General features: G+C 39.8%; 1 long non-coding RNA gene across 1 annotated transcript; it reads right to left on the bottom strand.

Annotated features, from left to right (window-relative positions):
• Positions 1–332: 332 nt before the first annotated feature.
• LOC113748287 (uncharacterized) lies at positions 333–5,625 on the bottom strand. Its single transcript, XR_003464226.1, has 3 exons — positions 5,549–5,625; positions 4,178–4,248; positions 333–1,549 (listed from the first exon to the last, which is right to left on the bottom strand). It is a non-coding gene; the product is annotated as an uncharacterized LOC113748287 (long non-coding RNA).
• Between the last annotated feature and the right edge of the window lie 2,990 nt (positions 5,626–8,615).

Below are 8,615 nucleotides of genomic sequence, written 5' to 3'. Positions count from 1 at the left end.
CACTGTAATGTTGCTCTTATTAGAAGTCACCCTGGATCAGAGAGCGATCCAGAAGCTGAAAATCGTTCTGCATAAAAGCTTTGGTTAAATGTTTACACTGCAACGCACGTGATATGTTTGATGATTGCAAATTTGTAATAATAAGTGCATTTTTGCAACTTCTAAAACAACTTTGTTTTTACTTGTTCTGGCACAAAGCTGCATAAAATGACCGCGTGTCCTTTTTTTTATCCTAAATTTTGTTTAAATTAGATTTTATTTTAGTTTATAAATAGTGCAAAAATTGTGATTAGAAGGGAGACAGTACAATTTTGAGGTATTTTGCTGGATTTTTATTTACTTCTAGTCCACAACAATTGAGAGACAAATACTGTGCTTTTTACTTCACTAAGAGAAACATATGAAAAATGTATGTTTTGCGATAAATTAAACTAATCAACAGAACAACAAACTTAGATTAGATCTTAGATTCTTTCTATACGTTTTCTATTTCCGAGTATTTTTCTTATACGCCTTGTATATCGTGAGCTGCTGTAAAAAGTGAATTCCCCCTGCGTGGGATCAATAAAAACCTTGACTCATGTTATCTAGAGACACTCACACATTTTAGTTTGTCCGTCGTGGGCTACCGTAGAAACACAGTAGTTAATCTGACACTCTGGATCTTTATCTTTTACTTACGAACATGTCTGCACCTCGTCTGTCACTATGTAACCAGATCTACTCTCAGTAAGAGCGCTGGCTCTTACTGTTATTCATACTTACTCTGATGTTACCACAGCAACAACAACAATAACAAATAAGATGAGTCTGAACACAACAATCTACAGCCGGACTGTCCTTGCTGATGTTTACCTGACTGTTCATTCCTGACATTTTTACGAGCCTGTTGTTCACCACATGGCCTTTGAGAGGACCTGATGAGTTTTTATTTACATAATATACCCAATATATGATTTAACATTTACTGATGCAAATGAACCTCTAACACCATCAGAAAACATAAACAACTTGCTAACAACGACTGAAAGCTTCAGAAAAGTTACTAACTTTGAGGTTTTGACTTTGATTATTGCTTCCAAGGTCCAGAATGAACTTCAAACCTGACACCACAAGAGGAACTGCAGCTTTGATAAGCTCAAGTAACAGTGAGTAAAGATGTGCTTTCTCTTCCTCTTTTATTTCCTGAAATCAGCAGTTTTTTTGTAACACCAGTCCTCCAATCAAACTTCCAGTCTTCCTCTCTCTGACATCTCATTGGCTGTCAGTGATCCCTCCTTCAGCAGGAAACGGATCACAATAAGAAAACTGGGCTCTCTCCTACAGTGACTTTAAAGTGTCAGCTGAAAGCTTTCAGATGTAAAGTGCAGCTCTCCTGCCGTGCTGGCCGTTGCAGGCTGCGGGGGCTGGAGGAGGGCCCCGGGCGGGGCTGGACCGGGCCGGCCTGCTGGGCTGCTGGGCTACTGGCCGCCCACGGAGAGGCCTGGCTGGGTGGGCGTCATCTATGGAGCGATTGATCCCAGCCAGGACAAAAAGTCTCCCTGTTGTCCTGCTCGACCGGCAGCAGCAGAAAAAAAGCGCTCAGAGTCACTGCAACAAATACTGTTGTACTACACTACACTACTACTACACTAACGCTATAAATATTTAAAACACTGCAGCTTCTTCACTGCTTTGCTCAGGAAGTTTCATATTACTACTATGACTAACAGTACTACTCCAAAAACTTCAGCGAAACTATCTTCTACTGAGTTTGCGAATCATAACTATTAGAGGGTATATAAATAACTTATCCTTCTATTATAAGTAACAGCAGATAATATCACTACTACGGGTATTAATGCAACTGCGGCTGATATTATCTAAACTTCTCCTATTTGTACTACTGCTTTTATTGTGCTCTTGTTACTACAGTTCATCAGCCATGCTGCTGCTTATAGATATTACTAATAGTACAACTATAGTACTACAAGGACAGCTACTTACCACTGCAGAGTACTAGCTTTTCTGATTTTTGCCTACATGAGTACTTCTTAATGTGTACTGCTACCTCTTTAATCTCAATCAACTCTTAAAAAATGGATACTGAATTCTGTTGCTGGTCAACTTCAGATGATTGTACTATCGGTGGTGTAATACTGAGAGTACACCCCTGTAGGTTTATGAACAAAGACCTGCCATCCATCTATTTTCAATAACCAATTATTTCTATCAGGGTCATGGGGGGCCAGATCCCATCCCAGCTGACTTAGGGTGAGAGGCGGGATGAACACATTCACACTCACATTCACACCTATAAATTAGAGTCACCAATAAACCTGCATGTCTTTGGACTGTGGGAGGAAGTACCCAGAAGAAAAACCCATGCGGACACGGGGAGAACATGCACAAACTGGGGGATTCGAACCAGGAACCTTCTTGCTGTGCACTGCAACAACCAGGAGACTAAAAAATGAACATATAGTGTCTGATTGTGAAGTTAACAGATACATAACTTTTCTCCTTGGCATCCATGCGTCTTTGCAGTTTAAATTTCACAGGCAAAAGTTTCCAAAACTCCCCCAATGCTTAACAGACAAACCGTCAAACCTACACCACAAAAAACTACAGGTACTTTTTTTCCCCCCCTCTCCTCAGCAGCTGATAAACAGCTCAGCCCTGCCGCGGCTCAGCTGTGATCCAAATTATAAAGTGTAAAAGATGTGTGCTCTGTAGCTGTGACCTTTCCCCCTCTCCAGGCAAAACACCTCCACACCGAGCCCACAGCAGCAGCCGCCTCCCCAGCACGGCTGCCTGGACTTCAAAGGAGAAAGACTGGCGTGATACCAAAGTCATACTACAGCGCGAAAGTTTATCTTCTGTGCCTCGTTGTTTTTTACCTCACATTTTCCACCGGTGCCTCGTGCAGTTGTGCTAATTAATGGAAACTTCTTAGAAACAGATACATTTATCTACATATCAATTCTCTGTCTTCAAAGTCACAGGAAGACTCTTGCTCTGGCTGTGACCTCTGACCTTTGACCTTGTGGCAATGTCTCGTTCTCTTCACACAAACAGACCTAAATTAATTCTACCATAAGAAGAAGCTTTCTGATCCTTTACTCAAGTAAAAGTAGCACTACTACCATTTAAAAATACTGCATTACAAGTTAAATCTTGGTTATAATTGGCACTTAAAGTAGCAAAAGTATATCCTCTGAAACTAACAGGGAGATTTGTCTAACTTCTGTTTAGGAGTTGCAGCTTCACTGAAGCTCTGCCAGGCTTCTCCATGAAACCAGCTGCTACAAAATGAATGTTTTTTCCCACAAAACACAGAAGAGTCCTCTCAGAAAGCCTTTTTTTTATTATTTTATTAATTTAGGATGACTATAAAGTGCAGACGGGGATCTGGAACCATTTCATCACATGACTTTATCTTCAAACTAATGTTAAAAATTTGGAAAAAGCTTCAATGATCTTCAAGGATGTAAAATATTATGCTGTTTTCTTCCTCGTGAAACTGTGTTTCTCACATTTTTCTAGTTTATAACCTTGAAATTGCAGCTCCAACTTAATTAAACAGAAACTATGATGTGTTACAAACCAGTTAACTGTTCTTGTTTTACTATTTATCAAAGAAATATCATCAGCAGTCACTGATGGATGAAAATCTCTCTTTCAACCAAACCTCACGGTCCTCATCAGTTGGATTAAGGTTGGTCATGATGGAGCTGTAGTACCTTGAGGACTCTGCATGGATGTTTTATCAAGTGCTGTTTACAAGGTCAAGAAATATTTGCTGCAACCCATGATTATATTCTTGATTAACTGCTTAGCTGTTTAGTCTATGAAATGCTAGAATATATTAAAAACAGTCCATCTCATATTCCAGAGCGGTGATGGATGAAAGCTGAGAAAAGCAGCAAGTCCTCTCAGTAATTTCAAGTTATTATGAATAATTCTGCAGCAAGAAATTAGCTTCATTGTCTACCTTTGATGCCTAATTTAAGCACTTGTTTCATACGTTTTAAGAGTTGGAAAGTTGCGTCTTTTAACACTGCCCATTGTTCAGTGTGTGGTATCCAGTTGATCCAGCTAATCAGTTATAACAACATTGTACTCATTAAATTGAACATATCTATATACATATCAGGAGTTGTATAGTTGTATACACATTATTCTTTGATAGTCTTACTTTTTCACAGATGCAGCCGATCCTCTCCGCCTGACAGCACCATCTGTTGGAGGCCGCAGATGTCAGTACATCTGGGAAAATTATGATTTTTGCTGTAATTAGTCCAGTTAGTGACACTTCACTCTGTAGTGCTGTATCCACTGTTTTCTCATCGCATGGTAATTATCATCACAATCCATCATGAACCACATCACAGTCCTACACTAATACTTACAGGCAGCTGTCATTGATTTTTAATGATTAATAATGCATGGCCATTATAAGCACACTGTCTGTGCTCTCTACATAAGAGGGTGAACATACAGACAACTGATAACGTGCACTGCGCTGAGAAATTAAATGTCAAAGGATGCTGCTTTGTTTTTCTGAATCTCAGACGTCAGAACACTGATAAACTCTCATCTTGCTGAGACTCTTTTGCCTTTTCCAAAATCATATTTGGCTGTTGAGACAGTGAAACGCTCTGGCAAAAATTTGGAAGACAGCAACCATTGTGGCCGGTGGATGAAAATGTTAATTTCCTCCCTTGATAATGATGCATGTCGTTTTCAAAATGTGATTATACAAACAGAATGGTGTGTAATACGCTTGTAATGTGCTTAAGATGTTTTAAAATACATTACCATGCCTGCACACTGTGAAATGTAAAAGATCCTGAAGGAAACCTTTGAGGTTTGTAGATTTAAACCACAGGCGGACCCGGGATGGTTCCCTGAGGAACCCCAGGATTAGGGATTTACAGTAGAATAAAGGTAATTTGAGGCAAATGTAACATTTAAGTGCCGTTGTCAGACTTGTTTCCTGGTGAGGAAGGACAATTTTAGAAGAAGGTACAATTATTTTAGCACCAGTGTGTTTTATGAATGGTAGAATTTAACTGATCCAAACGGGAAGTCCTTAAACTATCTCTCCATTCACTGGTAATGGTTTCCAAGTGGTAAAAGCATTGTGTAAAATACAGTGTGCATTTCTCACACAACATCTGAGGTGTTTGGAGAAGAGAAAAAAAAGCCTGAAGAGGTAATTTCAATTAAATTAAACGTCACATTTATTGTTTATCTTTTTATAGGCATAGAAGTGATTAAGCTCATTTGGAGGTGGTAATGTCAATTATCTTTTTTTTTATTGCAAAAGTTTATTTCCTGAAGGCATGAATGAAGAGTTTTATAGTGGTGTTAAATGAGTTCTCAAATCCCTAATTCAGGTGACAATATAATGTATCTCACTGCTGTTTCTCTGTTTCTTATTTAATTTTATCTTTTACAAGACACACATTTCTATAAGAGATTGCTATAAATCTGTTGACTTTGACCAGGAGCCTGAATTTGTGGATTATCTAGAACATTTGGATTAATAAAAACCTTTGATTACCTCAATAACTTCCTGTGGGTTCACTTCCACTCCTGCATGATTGTGAAGCATGGCTGCTGTTCCAACCCCTCCCTGCATTGAGAAAAAAAAGTCAACTGATGGATGAATTCAAAATTAGGTCAAAGTCCAATAAAACATTAACAGGAGTGCGCTGTGAGTGGACAGGTAACACTGCAGCGTCCTCACTTTCTTGTGTAAACAGAGAAGAGGCTGTACGAACACTGCCAGTCCGGTGATGCCAGACCGACCATGACAGCTGTCTGCTCTTATATATGTTAGTCTGCTGCACCCGGTGTGCAATGCAGCACTAGTTCCTCTCCGTACAGATACTGTCAATGTTACTGTAAAGCAAACATGAGAAGCAAAGTGCTAACGATGCAAAAGTTTGGGTTTAATCCAAGATTAGTGATGTGGACTAAAATCTATTATCTATTAATGAAAAAAGTTCCAATCCACAAACATAACGCCAACCTATAAAAGCTTGTTTTGGTGTGTTTGGTTGGTCTCCAGAATGGTACAAATAAATGTTTTGATTATAAATCAATCTAGCAGATCTTTAAATTAATATTTAATCTATAAAATATCACAGAAATGGCACAAACGTCTTATTAGTTCAAGATCTAACAAACTTGCTTCCACTAGCACCATGAGCCTTGTGAAAGTCATGCACATGTTCATTCATTTCAATTTGTGTTCCCTATAGTAAATACTCAATAATTCACTTCTTTTGTGACTTGTGGCACATTGTTATCAGTAGACATTCAAGGTGGTGAAGAGCTCCTTGGGTAAACCCTGAAAACGATGGATTTCAGATCGGTTTTCTGTGGAGCGGCACATAAACACAAAGAGGAGGTTCTTGTTTAATAATGCCCTTAAGATTCTGTGAAGCACTGTGGTGCAAACTCTACAGAAATAAAAGCCAAGCACCACATGGGAAATGTGTTATGGTAACATGCAGCCCGGCAGGATGTTTTTAGTGTCATGCTTAAAAAACGCATATGTGTTTTTAAAATAGGCACAAATTTCTCAATCCAAAAAGAGAGTAAGAGGCATGGAGCCATGTGATATTTAGTCTGTAGCATCCTGCCAATAACATGGCTCTCTGTGGTCTTTAGTCTGACTCACACTTGACTCAGGTGGTCCTGATCGTAGTGCTGCAGGAGGTCTTACCGGGCGTCTGGGGGGGTTTCTGGTACAGTATAAGCACAAGACTCATCTTTAACCCATGACCCACTCTGCTGTCTGCTAAGTTACCCTACACACTTTAGTCATTTAGCGCAGTGGTCTCCAGCAGTTCACCTTGTGGGGCAGGTTACAGGTTTCCATTACCTAGAAACACTGAGGCAGCTAGTTTCACTACCTAGTAAAACACAAACCCCAGTCAAAACAAAATATGACAGCAGTCTGCGGCTTAGGTATTGTGTTTAAAGGGTTTAACTCTAGCTATTTTACACGTTGTGTGTTTTAAAGGCTAATGTCTGATCTTTCTTCCATTTATCTTTTGCTCAAATAAATCAACAAGCAATGTTATTTCTTAACAGAATTATACTCCTGGCAAAGTAAAAACAACTTTGATGTAGAATTTAGCTTCCCAATCTGGGGAGGGGGGGGTAAGGCCACTAAAAACTCTCCACAAACATTGTTACACCCAAATGTTGCTTTACTCGTAGGTGCCACAAGCCGAAACATTTGGGATTTCAGGTTCGTGGTTGTCTTTGGGGGAATTCGGAACTTCAATTCATGAAGACGTGTAGAAACTGGACTTGGAGGGATTAAAATGCTGAGGAACTGTAGAGTTTGTGCGTTACAAAGGTTGCTTGAACATGTTTGCTTTCCCGCTGCAGCTCAAGAAACACAAGATAGTTAGGGCATTTTAAGATTTAAGGTTTTAAACGTGACATGTTTGACCTGTTCGTAATGCTCGCTGACCAACAGTAGTAGTATCTTTTGATGATGAAGGCGACTGAACCAAAACTTGAACTTGTTTTCTTGAAAACTCTAATGTTAGAGGCCAACGAATCCACCTTGCCATACAGTCCTCCTCAAGGTGCTTTTGGGTTATGCGAACACCTTGGTCTCAGAGAGTCCGGGAGGACGCAAGGAGCCGTCATCACCTTGACTCAACAGATCTTGCCAAGTCGCCTCCTCGGGGTGTCTGGCTCGCCTCTCCATCATGGCACAGTAAGGGAAAAAGAAACTAAAAATAGCCTCAGGTTGTATCTGGGCAGCGGTTGGCCAGGAGTGACTGATTAGCATAATATTCATGCTTTTTATTATTGATGGTAATTGGGTACGGTAATATTATGTCTTGAGGATGTGATCATGACATTTATGAGATCTGAATCCTTCTGAAGGTTTATATAGAGGACATGAAGTGCAAACAGTCATTTTAAAGCCTGATATGTTCTTTTAATAAAATCAAATAAAGACTATGGGTATGATTGACATTTTTACATCCGATTGGACGAGTGACAAATTGTCCAGTGGAAGAAAAGCCGCAGTTGATCAGCCAAACAATCAACTGACAGGCCATATGTCCTGCCACAGTGCCCGCAAGCGAGACACTAACATGATTAACATGTTGCTCCAGTAATTGGAAGCATCTGTAGGTCAGCGTTGCAGTAATTCCCTGCAATTTTCAGAGACTTGTCAGAGAATAAAAGCCTGTCTCGCCTCGACCCTCAGTGTCATTTAAATTAAAATGTGTAGCATTGTTCGTCAGCTCGCGGTCATGACACCTTGTGAAAAAAGAAACAACACTATTATACTGTTCATTATTACAGACCACGCAAGACAAAACAACAACAGCATCAACAGCAGAGGGGCTGGTGAAATTTCTCCACGGATATCAGACAGGCTGAGTGTGCCAAGACGGTTTTTGATTTTATTATTTTATTTATTTATTTTTTTTACGACAGCACATAGTCTAGTTTTTGAGGAAGCCTATTACTGTCCTCCCACACACACCCATCAGTAGCAGGCGCACCACGACCTCAATAACCCTCCACACACGCACACACACACATATATCAAGACTGGTGTAGTCTATTTAAGCCGCCATAAATCC

This window comes from Larimichthys crocea, chromosome XIX (genome assembly GCF_000972845.2).
Source record: "Larimichthys crocea isolate SSNF chromosome XIX, L_crocea_2.0, whole genome shotgun sequence".
NCBI lineage: Eukaryota > Metazoa > Chordata > Actinopteri > Sciaenidae > Larimichthys > Larimichthys crocea.
This window is presented reverse-complemented; position numbering and strand designations above follow the sequence as displayed.